General features: G+C 40.2%; 1 long non-coding RNA gene across 2 annotated transcripts; it reads right to left on the bottom strand.

Moving 5' to 3' along the window:
• Positions 1-1575: 1575 nt before the first annotated feature.
• On the bottom strand, positions 1576-17228 carry LOC113961533. Of its 2 annotated transcripts, XR_003532342.1 has the most exons (4): positions 17071-17228; positions 16877-16966; positions 6419-6615; positions 1576-2773 (listed from the first exon to the last, which is right to left on the bottom strand). It is a non-coding gene; the product is annotated as an uncharacterized LOC113961533 (long non-coding RNA). The 2 variants fall into 2 exon arrangements; XR_003532341.1 differs by lacking the exons at positions 16877-16966; positions 17071-17228 and adding an exon at positions 6965-7208.
• Between the last annotated feature and the right edge of the window lie 857 nt (positions 17229-18085).

Here is an 18085-nt window from a genome sequence, read left to right as displayed (position 1 = left end):
AGCCCATTGAAACATGTTTTCATCCAAACTTCCAACAGCTAATGAAAACAACCTTATCTTGCTTTAAATCTTTATTGGGGCTGCACATCAAAATCCTTTGGAGATGAAGACATTTGTCCTGGATATATTTTTATGGGGATCTCCATTGATTTTTTTTTTTTTTTTTTTTTTGGTATATGTAGGACTTTGCGATTTGCTGGGCAGACATGAGAAGGGTGAGCAGTGTTTCAAACACATACCTGGAGATCTGGATCTATTCCAGGCCAGGCTGGATGGGGCTCTGAGCAACCTGATATAATTGAAGATGTCCCTTTAAAGGTACCTTCCAGCCCAAACCATTCCATGATTTCATGATTTCTTTTTTTTTTCTCTTAAATTGTGGGAAATGTGTCTTAACTGAGTTTTCTTTTATGCTTTTTCTATTTTCTTTCTGAGAAAGGGAGTAAAACGAGAATCAGTCTGTTGCCTTTTTAATGGCTCATCTCTAAACATATGAAAATTGGTGACTTAGTTCACTGGAGAGGATGTACCTATAATCATAGAATCATAGAATCAATCGGGTTGGAAAAGACCTCCAAGATCATCAAGTCCAACCCTTGATCCAATACTGCCACGGTTACTAGACCATGGTACTGAGTGCCACATCCAGTACCATCTTAAAAACCTTCAGGGACAGTGAATCCACCACCTCCCTGGGCAGCCCATTCCAACGTCTCTCCTGATTAGTGCTTAAGTGGAATCCAAAGCTGTAGACAACAATATATGAATCATTTTTATATCTTTTACCAAATATGTGATATATTCTCCCTGGCCAAGAGCAGCTGATCACTTTCAGCTGATCTTTTCTTTAAAAGAATGAGCTCATTGGTTTTGAAATGTTATGTATAACCATAATCTAGCCCCCTCAGACACACAAAGTGTTAGAACTAGCATTAGTATTGCAGGAGCTAGTGCTTTGTAATAGATACTACTCAAAATAATTTTCTAGACAGTAATTTTATAGTTTCTTGGTGATGATCTCAAAAAAATCTCCTGGAACAAATCTCATCATGAGATCAAATCCTGCGCAATAGGAGCACTCAGACAACATGAGATGTTGTACTCCTTGCACTTTGTACACAATAAAGAAATTAGTATTTTTACAGTCTTAGCACACCTTCAAAATCCCCTTGTTCAGAGCTGCAGGGCTCTTGAAAAAAGGTTCAGAATCACATTTGGTGTCCCCAGCCCTGAACTGGGTCTACACAAGACTCAATGTCTCCATCAGCTTCAGGCTGACACATTGCACCAGCCCAGAATGAATAATCTCCAGACATGAGTTACTGGCACAATTAAAGCAAGAGCACAGCTGACTGACATACTGAACAAAAGACCTTTGGCAAAGCTTGGAGTGGAAAAGCATATAGAGGAAATTCACTCTTGGCGCTGAACACACACGAGTAAGAGCAGGACGAACTGCTGATTAACAACCTCAGACTCTGCAGACTAAATTCCAAAGGTGAACAACGGTAATAACATTCTGTTATGTCTCTCTACAACATGCGTGCAATTTATCATTAAGTTGTATTCCACAGGCAGCTTCAGCAGAACATTTTCACAGTCTAATTCATGCATATGAGATTTGGCTTGCTGCTTTCAAAAGAAGTCAGAAGTACGGAGAATTCTGTTCCATCCAACAAGAAAACCAAAGCCCTGCAATATTAGTTATAATTGCAATAGATTTTGATGGCTCTAACACAGTGATGTCATGCAGTAAGGTAGCAGTACACAGTTGTGTCTCAGAGGGTGCACATTGAACTGGACTGTCTGGGGTTTCCTCAGAAAAGAGAACATTCTCTGAGGGACATATTTTTCCCATGTTGACTAATTTGATTCTTATTACAACTTCTACCAGTTTGTTTGCTGCAGCAGTCAGGTTTAGCAGACCCTAGGTCTCAGGGTCACCTCTGAGCCTTTCTCACATATTTTCATATTTTTCCATTCCTGTGGTACTGAGGTCAATGCAAAGGTTTCCTGCAATGACTTTCTCTTCCAGAACTGCTCCATTTGCACACCTCTCATGTGTTGGCACCACCAGTTCACTGGTAGTCATCTAGTCTGAGGTAACTGAATGCAGTTATTAGGTTTCTATGGTTAGTAAGTCACTCTTCAAAATGTTTTTGGCCTATTTATGGTGGTTTTGGTTAACTTCTCCAAGTCAGTTCTTATCTACTTTTCTCCATTGGATATGATTTACTTTCCAAAGGGTGCCTTTTTTCTCTGAAAACCATGTTCTCTACCCCTTTGACAGGATAACTACTTTTAATATTCAAGGGGAGTGTTTAATGGTATATATTTACACTGGACCTTTATTGTACCTTTAAGCAGACTTTCAGTGGACTGTGCTAGCTGCTCTTTTTTTTGCTCAACCTTGCCATTTTAAGGTAAATTGCTGCAAAGCTTGCTATTTTTACTCCATCCTTCTGGGAGGAGTTGAATTTGAGAGTGACCATGTCAGGACATAATTCTTTTCCTTACACTTAGAAAGTTGGCAGCTTCACTCTGCTGAATGCATCTGACCACTGAGCGGTACTGGCATCCAGGTATGTCAGTCAACATCTTACCTCAGCTCTCACTCCTCAGGCGAGCCCTTAGAGCATCTCTCCAGAGCTAAATGGCACATGCTGTAGTAAGTGGCACATGACACTGGCTTCTGTGGTAGCTGTGAAAGAACCTTTTGAGGGGGAGCCCAGGGCCTGGGGAGGTGCTGTGCCCATGGGCACAGCTGAAGAAGCTGCAGACAAAAATAATAGTTTGAGTTTCCAACTTTTCAGCTCCTGGGAGAGAGTAATTAATCCTTTGGTGAAACACACCATGCCAGGAGAGGTTTTCTGAACACTGTGCTTTCATATCACACTTGACCTGCTAGTTGAGTAACACAGTATGGCATTATCTGATTTCTTTTGTGCTTACAGCAAAATGACTTCATAATAAAAGCATTCACATTCACCTATAAACTTCAGATTTTGCAAGACTGTTATGTTTCTAATCATGAAAAACATGGCTTATTTCAGATGATAAAGTGTCCATAAATAAAGAGCTCACAGGAAAAGGCTGACAAATAAACTTTTTATATGTTGGGTACGTATGGGGATGTAGTTTGTGGTGACAGCACATTGCTCAGAAGAGCAGGTCATATGCTGCTTCCTATTATACCCAGAGAATTTCCATTGTCTATATTTCAACCAGTTCAACTAAGATAAAGATCTCTGCACAGGATTTCATAGCCTTTTTGCCACTGTGTAGTATTATTAAAAAAAGAAAGTACTGTAGGGGTCAAATTACTTTCAATATTGTTTATGATAATGAATGCACTACAAATGGTTTAGTCTTATCCATTAATCATAATAAAATCATAAAAAAAGGCTGAAATAGGTTTCAGCAAGGTATCTAGCCCTTCTCCTGCACTGTTACGAAATTTAGGCATGTGATACAAGGCAATGCCTGTCACAGTCACTGGAAACCAGACGCTTCAGGGTAAACATTGCCATTTTAGGTCTCACAATGATAAGACTTTTTGTGGATCAAGTCCTCTGCCTCTAGTAGACTATTTGTAGTTGAAAGAAACAAAGATGAAACAAACAAAATAGAGAGGTTGGTTCTGAGGGAAAAGAGGTGTTCATGTCACATACATGTATCCAAGAACAATAAGAAGGAAGTGGGAAGCTGTATGCAGAGGTGGGATGGCAGAACTGAGTCTGGGAATGCACACAGACTAAGCCCAAACTTTGATTCACAGCCTCTTCCCCTGCTAATCTCTGGGCCTGAGTAGCAGGGGCTGGGATGTGCTGGGAGCCTTCCCGGTGCTGATGATGTGGCACTGCTTGCCTAGGCTGGCTGCACTCAGCACTTCCTGCCACCTGATGCTGTGCTGCTGTAAATTGTCCTCACCTGGAGGAGAAAATTAAGTGTTAAATGTGTCACAGGTCGGAGAGGCATAGTAGGTGATGCTTGAGCCTGTGAGTGATGCTCCAGCCAGCCAGAGCCAGTGAGGATTCACTCCCTGGCAGTCTAGGGAAGGAGAACTGAAGGATCACAGAGACAGAGCAGCAAAAGTAGGGCAGCATCCACTCACAAAGCCTGAGCGGCTTAACTTACACTAATGGAAAAGGGGATTTGAGTCACTAAAACCTGGTACATCGAACTGAGATGAAAATATAACTCTAAGTATATATTTCTGGGCTATAAGAGGGCTGGTAGAGAGGACAAATTATGTCTATCATACTTCTGTCCTGGAGGGTTTGGTGGCCCCCACCCCATTTTTTAATAACAGAGAGGGATGTTATTTTCAGTCTAAATAATTCCTTTTTTATATGTAAACTCAAGAAAAATTTGAAATCTGGTTGCAGGTTTAACTGTGAGATGCACATATATAAATACACACACCCCCACACATTCATGTACGAACTCTTCTCACACACACAATACCCCCTGGCCCCCTATTTCTCCAAATATCATTTTGTGCCCTCACAGAAAATGATGGCAAAAAACTACACAGAAAAAACTTTATTTGTTCTTTTCAAGAAATCAAACATAGCATAAGCTCTAAGAGATCAAGATAAAACAGATATTACATTTCTAATTTTCAATTACTCAAATTCTGTACATAAAAAGGCAAAGGGCAGATTCTATTCTCATTTGTAACAACGTAAAAGAAAAATCAGAAAAATTTGCTGTTCCTGTGTTCCTAAGTAAGTACCACAGAAAAATCTGCCATTCTTCTGTATTGGAACAGCATGGAATAATATGAATAATTTGAATTTCAGGAGCCTGTTTCTATGTTAGCATTCTCATTTCACAAACAAGTCAGATTAGCTCTACCATCCTCACTGGAACTGGAGTTATATAGGTTCATTCTCATTTTGTGGATGAAATTATGAAGAAGAAACATTGTGACTTGCCTGATGCAATGGAGAACATACCATCTAGAGAAGAAATGGCACCTGGGTCTGTGGCCATCTAGTTGTGTTCATCGACCTCTAGGCTTTCCAGCAGTGTGATGCAGACCAGAAAATGATTTTCCTGACTATTCTTTTTCTTTTTTTTTTCAGTCCTAGGGTAACAGTATTACTTCTGAAGATATTAGCATTATTTATATTAGATGGGAGGGGGTATTTTAAGGAGATGTATGGTTAATTTATTTCCTCTGGGCCAAATTCTGCCTGTGCTGTCCAATACACAATTTAGGCTGCCATCAGTAGCACTTCTGTGGGTAGAGCTGTCTGGACTGGCAGAGTGATGAGGGGCAGGGAAAGGGAAAAACCACAGTGAACCTGTTCACTTCATGAAATGAAGGTATACCCAACTCCTTGCCCCTACTTCTGGCCTCCCTTGAAAGCCCATCTGAGTATAAACACTACACTAAAAGACATTTATTCCTTCTGCTTCATTTGAGCTGTGGCAAAGCTGGTGGAAACTGTCATATTATCCTTGGAAAAAATTAAGGATTTCCTGGGAAATGCAGAATTTTACTATTCTAGTCTACCTTTGTCAACCCCTTCTTAAAAAAAAAAAATTAGTGTTTTTTTTCCTAGACATTGACTAAAAAGTTGTGCTGAAATGCAGATAAGCCTTTTCTCTCAGCAGTCAGTGACACCGAGCTACATGTAGTCCGTGGCAAAGACGTACCTAAGAACACGTTTCATACTGTTTCCCTTCTCATTTTGGCACAGCATGGAATTTAGTGATACATGTGCTAGGGCCAAACTACAATGGTTTTGACAGCTGTGGGGGAAGGGTGGTCGGCACTGTGGCTGAACTCTTCACCCGTTCCCATGGGGAGAGGGTGCCTTGCAACTAGACAGATGGCTCCTACAGAAGGTCATCAGAAATGTTCAGGCATACCCCACTTATTTTTGCACAGTATTCATTGATTCAAAATGCTTCTGAGCCTCTCTCCCCTCTGCTTAATAGAATTTTTATCATGTTTTTAAATCTTTGCCAATTTTAATGTGGCTGATTTAATTTCGCACAAAAAAGTGTGGGAGCAGCAGTCTCGGTTACCCTGGATAAACACTGGCCTACGTGCTACTTGTGTTTGACTATGTCAGCTGTGAGCTCTCTAAGTATGAAGTCCTGCCAGGCAAGACATAAATCTTTTGTCAGTGAAAGGGGTACATTATCTGCTTCTCAGCTGTTTCTTTTCTAAATAGCTACCTGAGGTCTAAGATAAATATTCAACATGGTTATTTAAAAGAAAAAAATAAAAGAAAAGCCAGAACACTTCTTCTTGTGCCTTGAACATTAATGGCAAATCACAGAGAGTGGGGATCAGTCCAAATGGCATGTCCCACATCAGTCTAGAAATGCAGTAGTGCAGTGGAAGAATTTTTAAAGCGGTAAAGAATTTAATAATACTTGGTCTGTAAGTAACTTTTACCTTCTGAGCCAGTCCCTTGCATTGAAGCTGCCAGATTAACTCCTGAGGCAACTGGGTGCATCTTTGCTGGGTTAACGAAGCTGTGCCCTCCTTCCCCAGGAACATGATCAGTCCAAGCGTGGGATTGTGAAGAGGGTTATGTTGAAGTGGGATCCTTATTCTGAGCCAAAATCTTGTTGTTCCCAGATATCTTCATACTGAAAAAGTGTGAAGAAATTAAACTGGTGACTAGCCCTAAGGCAAAAGCTAAAAGGTTCATAGATTTATTATCTCTCCATAAATCCAGTTAATCTCTGCTCCATATTCAACTTCTGTAAATGTTGAATTTGAATTTTGGTTTTCTGATACCATTTCAAGGTGATCTCAGCCTTGTGTGTGTAAGCTGATATGGTTACCTGGTACTGTTGGCCTTGTACTATCCCGCTCCCCAAAACAACCCCAGATCTCACCCCCACCTTTCTCTGAAATTCAGCTGTTTCTCACAACTCCTCCTTAACCACCTGTGAATTCCTCATGGCACTGTCTGTAAATTTGTCAGGTTCTTACCCTGTGATCTGTCATGTCCAGCAGTTTCTTGTGCCACATTCAGTAGTTTCTGAGGCTCTTTAAGTGAGCCCCAGGCTGGGCACAGCCAGTGGTCCCATTGCCTGCCTGCAGTTGGTGTCACAGCCACAGCCTGCTGCCATGGGAGAGAAATGCATCCACCCTGCTAGGACTAAACCATGGTCACTACAGTATACAAAAAGTGAAAAAAATTATGCTTATGGATTGATGCGATACCCTTTTTCCATGCTGCTTAGTTCCTGATCACTTATGGTTATTAGTTATTGAGAGAAGAGGATGTACCACACAAAGGTAACGCCTTGAGTTAAATAAGAGCTTGAAAGGGACATAAAGATGTTTGTGACAGCCTAAGGAACCAGGGGCCACTGCAGGAAGCTGCTTCAGTGGATGATGGGTTCAGATCCGACAAAACAAAACTTGGAGTTGAATAATTGGTAGTTTAGAAGAAATGTCTTTGAATGAGGAGGAATGGAAAACTAAATAAAACCAAAATGATTACAGAAACTGTAGATAAGATTACTTATATTAGATTTAGATAGGTCCTCAGAGGAAAATAAAAATGTCTCAGTGTAAAAAGATCAGCTACAATGGCGAAGTGGATAGGCCTGGAAGTGCATAGGCCTTTTTATGTGCAATTTTGGAAAAACCAAGCTATGCATATATGATTTGTTGCATTTTTGTTATAGGAGGTTTTATCCCATTTTTATGATTTTAGAATTAATAAACATTATCCAAGTCAAGCATAAAATGAGCAGCACCTCATTCAGCACATTCACTGGAATTTCCAACGTATTTAGCATTTTCTGCTGGGAGCATGGATATAGCAATGATTAGAAAACAATATGGCAGGAAACTCTCGATGTTAAACATTTGAGTTATGTATCACAGATTGTCTCAAACTCTCTGACTTTTTAGATTTAAATCTTTTCAAAGTTTTTTTGAAGCTTTTGGCACGTTTTCTGACTATATGTACAAGAAAGAAGATTCTTGGAGGACTCAAGCCTTCTGTTATTGTTTAAACACTGATGCTTAAGGTTTAAATTTACAGGGAACAAATCATTCTACATCAAAACTAAGGTGTTGCATGTTTATTTACAGACAAGCTGCAGTAGTAGTGTGTATTTGTCATGGAAACTGACTTGTATTTAATTCTACACTCTGTTTTGCACCAGGAAAATGTGAGTTTCATTTTACTCGTCTCTGTTTTCAATTATAATTTGACAAAAGAAATAACCGCATTACCTATTTGATTTGCCAGAACTTTATCCCAGCACCACCTGTTGAGCCCTCGGCACTCGAAGCCTGACATATAGCAGAGAACAAAATTATGCAGTTGGCATACTAACCAGCAAGGATGCCAACAAAAGCATAATATAGCCTTTGTACTCAAAGCACAACAAAATATATATTAAGCTACCAACTGCAAAGGTTTAAGCAAGCCACATTTAATTATACATGAACATATCTTTCCAACAAATAGCTCAGCAGAAAAATGTTATGGAAGTTAGAAAGAACCCTTTTTGTTTGCTTTGGTAAATACTGCAAGCTTAAAATAAATAAAGTTTCACAATACTATATAGATTTACTTTAGAGATGGCAAGAGGATATCCAGCTGATTTATTCAAATTGATGGGTTCAACACTATCAGCTTCCCAGTTTAAACAAATGCCCCATGTTCATTTCTGGCAGGGGATCTTGACCTAGTGCAGCACTGGTCTCCCAGGAAGGTGGAAGAAGAGGCTCCCAGCATTAGTCTGGATCCAAACCTCTGTACTGCAAGTATCTGGGACCAAAGTAGTAGGGATCAATTGTGTCTTTGATGTGTTTTTCTCGAAGCAGCACTTTGCCACAAAAGTACTCACAAGCTTTCCTGGTTGTCCTGACCTGAGATCTGCACGAAAGAGGGGACAGAAGTTGAAGGAGATAGGACAGGTCAGCAGGGATGAGGCAGAACCTCTGCTGCCCAGTTCTGCAGAGGTCAGATGAGGTCTGCACAGGGTCTTTGAACTCAACAGGGATTTATGCACTGGGAAGGGCTATCAGTGGTTCTAGCAGTGATGCTGGAGCTTCCAGAATTTGTCCAAAAATGTGAGTTAAATCACTGCACACTTTTTAAGGGGCTGTTTCTAAATACTAGTGACAATAGCAATCCTCAGATTTTTATAACCTCCCCAATAAGCCTAAGAGAGATTTAAATCTTAAAAGTTGACTATAGCATAGTTAATTCTAAGAGACTGTTGGCCAGAAAAATTACATTAGATATAAAATGAGGGGTTTGTTCCAAGGTAAGAAGAAAATGAATCAGATTTTACTGCTGCTCACCCTGACATTGCCACAACTGCCCGCAGACAGATCCAAGGAGGAGGACAGGTAAGGCAGAAAGACCCACAGATTGACCCACAAAGAAAAGCAGCTTGGGAAGTATAAGTGTTGCAAAAATTCCCCTGATGCATTTTTACGGGGCTTTGATGCCAGATAAGGCTTTTGTCAATATTTTCCTATGAAGCATAAGTAAAAGACCATTAAAACTTTGGATAAGTAACCAAAATGCTATAGGTTAAATGAAATATCTAGAAGACCTTTTGGAGACAATGAAGTACTGCTTTAAAATAAATGGGGAAAAAAACCCAGCAAGTTTTGCAAACAAGGGAACAAACCACAGACTAACCAAAGGATTTTACTTACTGTGCTAAATTTGAGTTCTGAGCTACTTAAGTAATCATTTCCACAGTAGCCTTGTGCAAGCCTAAGTGGAGGAGGCACCTCTTGGCACCTGTTAGATACCCCCAGATACAAGTTCTGATATATGATTCCTGAAAGGTATATATGCAATTCAGAAAGTTAAGTAAGTGAGAATGTCCTTTGATAGGAAGTGGAACATTTCATATTGTATCCAGAAAAATGGAGAATAATTTTGCATTTGTATGGCTTTCCTACCAATGCATTGCAGCAATCAGCATTCACCAGAGGTTGCAGAATCTCTGTCTTTGGAGGGTTCAACTAGACTGGACACAGCCATGAGCAACCTAATGTAATGAAACTGGCTTTGAGAAGAGGGGTTGATGACCTCTAAAGGTTTTTTTCAGCCTAAATTATCTATGATTTGAAAACTGACCTGAAGAAATCAGAAATGTTTTCCTTACAGTTGTTATTAAATGAAATTTTACTGAATTGCAATTTTTTGTCTTATTTATTTAAGGGTTGGAATTATGTATTTACTACTTATAATAGCTTATAAAATATTTTTGTAATTTGGTACATAAATATGCTTTGATTATTTAATTTTTACTTCAGTGATTGATGAAATAGAAGTAAATCTGTAAATGGTCCAGTTAGTATACTGGGTGCCTGTGGTGTAAATCAAATGAGTCAATGAGAGTGCTTGTCTAAAACTCTAAAATGGTGGCTTGAAACTTATCTCAATATCCTTAATTTTTCTGTGCTTAAAATGTAACCTGACAATTGTTAATGAGAAAAACTTTCCTTCAAATTTGTAATAGAAACTGTAAAACACTTGCTAAGAGATAGACCACATCTAGGAAAGCCAAATCTAGTTGATCTATCCATCTCAATTGCAAATATCCTTTGTGGTAACCACATTTCATTCAGGAGAATAAGACTAGAGGAAGTACACATATGACAGATAGTCTGGCATCATCCACTTCTGGATTTCTCAGATGTCTAACAGCCAAGAAAATGTTCCATCATTTTAATTTCTTTCAGACAGCTGATCCCTCATAGTATTTACTCTAGATGAAAGTTTCAGATGGAGTATCTGGTTAGTGTTCAAATAGGGCATTAAATAACTCTCCTACAATAGAATCTATCATCTTCTCCTAATTTCTCCCTTGTTCAGAATAACTACAAATGCTTAAATTGCAACGTGGATGGAGCTTTGAGTTTTAAAATCATAAACTACTTAAAAAACTCACTCCAGAAGTGTACTGCATGGTTTACTGCCTTCCACAATATCTCTGAACATACCTAATGTTTTGCTGCCTTTCAATAGCCTTGCAAAGACACTGAAAACACTGGAACACTTCCTTGCCCAGGATTGATGAGCAGTCTTGAGAGCTCTACAAGTGGCTTTTTCACCCTTCACTGCTGTTGGGAATTTAATGAACCCACCCTGAATATTTAAGGCCAGCATTTCAGCTTGAAATTGAACTTCTTGCATGTAAAACAGCCATGAAAATTATGAAGCTTTACGGGTAGATTACAGTGAGCTGTACAAAAGGCAGCACCTTTTCAGGCAATATTTAAAGTCTGCTATGAGTAACCCAAATGTCTTAGATATTGCTTAGCTCCCTTGTCACTCAGCAGGGAATTTCTATTAGTCTCTTGTATCATCATATAAAGTGGGATTCACTATTTAATTTAATTCCATTTAAATCTGGACCATTTGGGAAGCATTAAAAATTCTGGAATTAAATCTCAATGGTTCTTACATTAGTGTTCGGTATCCGCAGCACTGCTGTGAGTGACCCCACTTTGCATCACATTTCTCTTATTTGAGTATTCTGATAGCACACACACACACATCCCTCAACAGAAACCAATGACCTTGAGGATCCTTTCACTAATTTAAGCTTGAGTTTACCTGTCACTGAAGGTGACTGAGGTCAGCTGGCTTAAAACGACTGATCTATAACCCACACTTCCTGAAGAGATAATTTAAATCCAAAGAGAGAGTCTCATAAATTCCCAGGGAGATCTTAGTATCATAAAAACAGACTTGACACCACTCCAAAGTTTAGCCTCTGCCTTGACAAAGAGGAAGCAAAATCAGCTTTGGTGCAGATCCTTCATAGGAGATACTTCTCAAAGTGCTCTTGAACAGTCTGTGCCTTCCTTATCTTTTGGTAACTTGTCACTGATCCCTCTGTCAGCTTTCACTGACAGTGAGATACTATGGCTGACAGGAAGTGGGAGAGAAAAAGAACTCTTACTTCTCTGTGTCTCCTCCTTTACATCATTATTCGTGAAGATACTTCTGTAAAACTGTGCTCAGGGTGATTGATGCAGGGCACAGACAAGTATGTGTACAGAAAAATCCTATCATATTGAATAGAATTCTATAGAAACAGCTCTAGGAGCTTAATGTATTTGTAAAATTAACCTTGGCATAATTTTTGAACGACCTATTAAAGATCTACACCAAGAACAATATTTGCTATTGCATTCTGTGGAGTTTTTGCTGGAACTTGTCCTGTTCTGCCTCCTGACCACCATAATCACATCGTTCCTGCTGCAACCCGAGCCTTTCACTGTTCTGGAAACTGGTTGAGATTTACCCAGTACTGCTTCCCAACACAAAGTGATTTCCTGTCTCAAATGACTAAACTGTTGCATTGAGCAGAGAAGGAATCTAATTTCACTGTCACCCTCTGAGCTGGCAAGATGATTCATCCGTTTGTTTATGTACCAAAGGCTGCCAGTGAGGAGCATGCTTTGGTAAGGGGCACTAAAATGGGTGATGATTTCATTTGGCAGCACCTAATGCTGACTGTTTACATTGGAACTTACCCATGTAGGCAGCTATGTAGACTAGGCAGCTTAACAAACAGGCATGAAATTATTACCATAAATTGTCTTCAAAAAATTGTCTTGATTCATGATTGTCTTAAAACATATAAACACATTTTACCACAATGATTTTGCCCATTTCAAGGGATATCCAATACACAAGGGACTTTTTTCATTTATATGGCAGTAAAAGCAAAACCACTACAACTCTTGCCAAACTTGTTCAAAGTTTACATGGATTTGGTTCGATGAATGTGGTGGAAAATTATATCCAGTATCTTGGGTACTGGCCCATACACCTCCTTATATCTCAACAGTGCTGCTTCCAGCTTTTAATACAGATTTCTAAACTCTGTTTTTATTTGGGTTATAATATTTAAAAAATAGACCATCTGAAATAGAACACAATTTTAGCTCTGTAAAATGGGGCTCTTCCTTATGCTTTATTTTCTAATTGGAAACAGTAGTTAGTGATTTTTGCTCTGCTTTTCTTGGGTACTGCTGTTCTAGGGTTATCTTTTGCCTGTAAGAACAGTTGCTCCTCACATGTTATTGAAATAGGTCATCTTGTGATGGAGCTAGGGATGACATGATGCTATACTGAAAGTACCTGGCACAGTGGCAAAAAACATGGGGTTGGTTTGTCCTGTCTCACTACTGACTTAATTGAATTTCTGTGGGGTGGGTATTTGAGTGAAATCAATAGGAAATTCTGATGGAATTTTTAATGGACTATGAATGTTATTGACAAAAAATTATTTAGTAAAGGAGAGGCTCCCCTCTTCCCTCAAGTTTCAGCATTATAAAGGAGGAGAAGGGAACATAACCTGTTTAAAAAACCTAAACCATTATTTTGAAATATTTTATTATTTTGAATGGCTCTAAACCAATAAAATTTCAGATTTTTTACATGTCATTGGAAACAATCAAACCAGAAATATTTTGCCAGAAGGGAAGTTTGCAGACAGCAAAGCTGAGATATTTTCCTGGTTGTCTTTGGCACTCCTAGTATTTAAATGTGAGGTTCCAGGACTGTCAATACGTACAGGACTCTTAACAGGAGTTATAAGCAGAGATCAATAGTTATTCCTACAGCAGGTCATCAGGCACATAAGTTACTGAAGTGGAAGGCTCAGTGCTTTTGACCTCTCTCCTACCTCAACAAATAAATCTGAGACTGGGGCAAGCATATCACTGGTCCTAGGCTGAGGTCCTTCTGGAAATCCCTCCATTAAGCAGAGACCCTCGAGGAAAGAATTAATTCATTTAACCCCATTGGGTACTGTGTTTGCATACGAAACATGAAGATGCCTCCCATGTCTCTGGCTGCGTTCACAGAGGATTTGGGCTCTGCTGTTTCCTGGGTTAGGTGTTTGGGAAGCTTGCGGGCAAACTCTGACCAGGAAAGCTAAGTAGGGGTCTTTAGAGGTGGTCTAAAATTCAAGAGCATCAACCTCGGATGGGGAAATTTTCCCTCCCGAAAGCCCCCTCGCCCGCAAAGTAGTTACAGGTGCTTCAGGCTGCAGAACGGGAGTTCAGAGCTCTCCCGCTCCCGCTTTGGCAACCCCTGCCCGGTGCGGAGCTGAGTGACACTTTCCTTTTGCTTCACTTTGGAAAACAGCGGCATGACCCGGACCGCTGCCCGGTGCGCGGCGCAGACCCGCCGTGCGCGTGCCCGTGCCCGTGCGCGTCCCCGCGGCACCGGGAGCGCGGGCGAGGAGCGCGCGGGGGAGCGCCGCGCCCGGCAGGGGGCGCTGCCGGCCCGTGTGCCCGCGGGAAGCGCCGGCGGGACCAGGCGGGAATAAAACTCCTGACCCGGGAACAGCTCCCGACCCGGGAACGGCCGGGAAAAGCCACACGGAACGCCTGGGTCGGCTTTTCTCACTCAGCATGTATGTAAGGACAGATACGAGCACCCGGAAATTAATTCCTGATGAAGGAGAAAAAGTATTGAAGCGATAAAGTTTAGAAGGGTCTTTAACTACAATTTCCATAAGATGTTATTCAGAAAGACCTTTCTTGGGAGGGTTTTTGTTATTGTTTTTTTGTGCAGAATGAATAGCCATTCTTGGATTTTCTACACTTTGTGACTGGTGATGGACTGTCTGAAAAAAGCACTACATTTCAATAATTTGGTTTTTTTTGTTGTTGTTGTTTTTTGTTTTGTTTTGTTTTTTTTTCCCCCTTCAGATTTCTTTTTCCCCTTCAGCTAAGAATGTTTATTCTTGTTCAACTTCAGGGACATGGTGAACTTCCCATTCTCCCTTTTCCTTTTATATTTCCCCAGATCACTTATTTCTTTGTTTTCTACTGTGCTTTTGGCATTTTTGGGGGGAAGGAGGGTTTGAAGAAGGGGGGACCTTTGATTTGGAGCTGGACATCCAGGGGTTTTTTGTTAGTTGGGTTATCAGAAGCTGTAAAAAATACCTTCAGCCCACAACATCACCCAGTGTCCTGATTTACCAGACCCTGCAAGTCCTGGGTGCTTTCTGCCACCAGCCCTTGCGGGCCAGCACTGCCATGTGCCCTGCAGGGAGATCCCAGTCCATCCCCAGCATCCCCAGTCATGTCTCACTGAGCTCTCTATGACAAGGGGCATCCTCTGCTGTCACCAGAGGCCTGGGATATGAGTGGCCCAGATTATACATCTCCTTTTCACTTTTTGGGTCATGTATAAAGCTTGGAGCCTAGCACAGGTATTTCTTAAACCTCTTCCTTAAATATCTCAAGCTGAAGAACGGAAAATAAATCCCATTTATAACCTGATGCTTCTATGAGTGTGTTTTTCACTGTACTTCTTCAGTGTTACTCTGAACTTTGTTTCATAAATACCTACATAAAAAACCCCACAGAAACTTCTGGGTACATGTATATTATTTCTCTATACTTTGGTTCCTTAATATGAAATAAATGGAATCAACCATTTAGGTTTACTTTCTATGCTTAAAAAAAATGAAATATGACAGCTTATGGCTTTTCTCCTCTGGATGGCAGTAACTCCTGCTTAAACATTCGTGACCCGTGACTGCAATATCCCCCAGCAAGGGATTTCCTTTTCTTTGTCAGTGTGCTATCCAAAAGAAACATTTAATTTCATTCATTCTATGTTTTTTTAAATCTAAATTTGAAAGCTAATTAAGCTTTCAAAGAAGGAATCTGTTTAATGTAAAAATCTAATTGCACAAGTCCTATGTATAAGACAAGAATCAGAAGGAAGGAATTGATCCTGGGTATTAGTATCTACTTGCATCCAATAATGTATTTCATAAAAATCACCCAATGTTGTTGAGAAAATCAAACTCCTTGACAATAAACAACGAAGCAATACAAAAGATACAGAAAGGTCCTGAGACTGCACCAGAATATCTGTCCCTTTAAAATGCTCTCATTGTAGCAGAGCACATCTGGATTTCTTGACTGTTCATTACAACACGAAATTTTAAAACAGAAAACATATCTAGTAAAGGTGATTTCCAAACACCCACTGTGCAGCCTTGTAAGTTAGTTTCAACAAGAGGTACAAGAGGGAATTAGGCCCTCCTCCCTTCACATCTGAACAAATAACCCTTTTTCAGTAACAAAGCTACATTTATGTGTGGGACTCTCATCTTCTCACTGGCCACGACCATCTCTATTGCCTTGTTTTACTGTTGGTGGAAATGATCAAGTTCAGAGCAGCAATTTCCAAAGATTAGTCCCTGTATTTATACAAGTGAATCTGCACTTTTGGGATGTCCCAAGTCCTTTGACACCTTCCTACTGATTCTGGTCAGCTGAGGTCTGTCCTTCAGACCCAAAACAACCAGCCTGGTTTCTGGGGTGCTATGAGGGCAGTGCTCCCCAGCTCCTGGCTCAGCAGCAGCAAATGGAACCCTTGTTTCTTCATATATATTATTCCGTTAGGCAGAAAGTAACTGATTTTACATATGCATTCAGTTTCTGATCTATGGGCTGAGATGGCCAATGCGGATCTGGGAGTGTTTTTTAATGAGTGGCCGGTTTTCTTCCAAGAGGTTAATGCTACCAACTCCTTTGAAAACCTTATCTGTTTTCAAATGGAGAAAAAACCCTAGCTCCTAAACATGAGAAAAGCATTTCTGCCCACATCTTTTTCAATGGAAAAAACGATTTTGGCAAATTTGGCAACTTTACATTAATTTCTCCAGAATCATGACACTGTTTACATTTTCCCTCCAAATTGCTGGTGCTCAGAAAAACCACTTACTTATACAGCTCTATTTCTACCGCTATTGTCCTGATCTTTTGTAGCACTTTTAGGTTCTGCCCATTTGTTTGTCTTTCCTGCATCTGAGTGAGTAAAGCAAAACAGTTCTGTGGTAAACAAGCCAAACCCATAAAAGGTCCTACCTGAGCATTGGAAGTCCTCTGTGGTGACAGAAACATTGGTCCAGCACTGGAAATGAAGTGCTTCGGGAAAGCATGGTGTCTCTTGAGTTTCTAAAACAGACAGGGGAGCAAACTTTGTTAGTGTCCTTCTGGAAAAAAAGTGGCATCTCCTTGCTGACATGAATCCAGAGGGAAACAGAGAGTCATTGACATACCATGTTTGGACAGCTTTGTTGTCCAGGTAATTTTCTTAAGGAGTGCAGCAGAGATGCTCAAGAAGCTTCAGAGACTGAAGATATCAGTGGGAGATAAACTGCAAATTACTGCAATCCACTGTCCTGGCCTCTTTTTTTTTTTTTTTTTTTGAATGTAAGGAAACCTGAAAAATAATAATGTGGATGCAGCTAAGAAGGTGATTTTACAGTTTGCCACGAAGCTGAGCTTTCAGCCTTTCAAAAGATGAATAAAAGTAGATACATCACATGTTACACTGGTTTTACTGCAGGTCTGTACCTTTGAGATCCCCTGATTCGCTGGAAAATTTTCTTTAAAGACTTCATTAAGTTCTGGCCCTGACACCAATTTGTCAGCAAAAGATAAAGCACCTTGAGAAGCCAAACCATAAGGTTCCTCCTTAGCACATTTGTGAAGGTCTGTTGCTGCTCGTACTGACTTCTGAGCTCAGGGGTAAAACTAAATGCAAAAAAGGGGGATACCTCTCACCTGCCAAATAAGCAAATACGTGACTGGTGGCATGTAGTTCTTTTCTGTCCTATTAAACATTGCTCTCTCCCCACTGCAGTGCCTGAGTTTGCCTCTGTTCACCATGGGAGCAGGTAAAAGGACAGACATCATAAAAAATTTTAAATGGATTAAATGGTCAGCTTGCAGATTCATTTTTACTGTGTAATTTTCTAAGTATAAGCTTTGTCCAGGATGTGGGTGGAAGGTTTCTGCCATACAACACTGACTTACCAAATAGCTCTCTCATCTGCCCTGCGAGCAATCTGAGCCGCATTGTGCACGGTCTCTTTTTGAAAAAGATATAATTCATAAACCTCTCCCTTTCCCTTAGCTCCAGAAAATGTCTGAACCAGTTTCCTAGATGGTGATATGTATACATGGCATAGTGGAAATACAGACAAAACATGTGCAGCACCGCATACGCTTCAAAAACTCCGTTCTTCATTGCCCTGATAATATTGAAATGGAGTCTGATGGAAAACAAAG

The sequence above is a fragment of the Neopelma chrysocephalum genome, unplaced genomic scaffold (genome assembly GCF_003984885.1).
Source record: "Neopelma chrysocephalum unplaced genomic scaffold, ASM398488v2 Primary Assembly neopelma1_97222, whole genome shotgun sequence".
Classification (NCBI taxonomy): Eukaryota; Metazoa; Chordata; class Aves; order Passeriformes; family Pipridae; genus Neopelma; species Neopelma chrysocephalum.
This window is presented reverse-complemented; position numbering and strand designations above follow the sequence as displayed.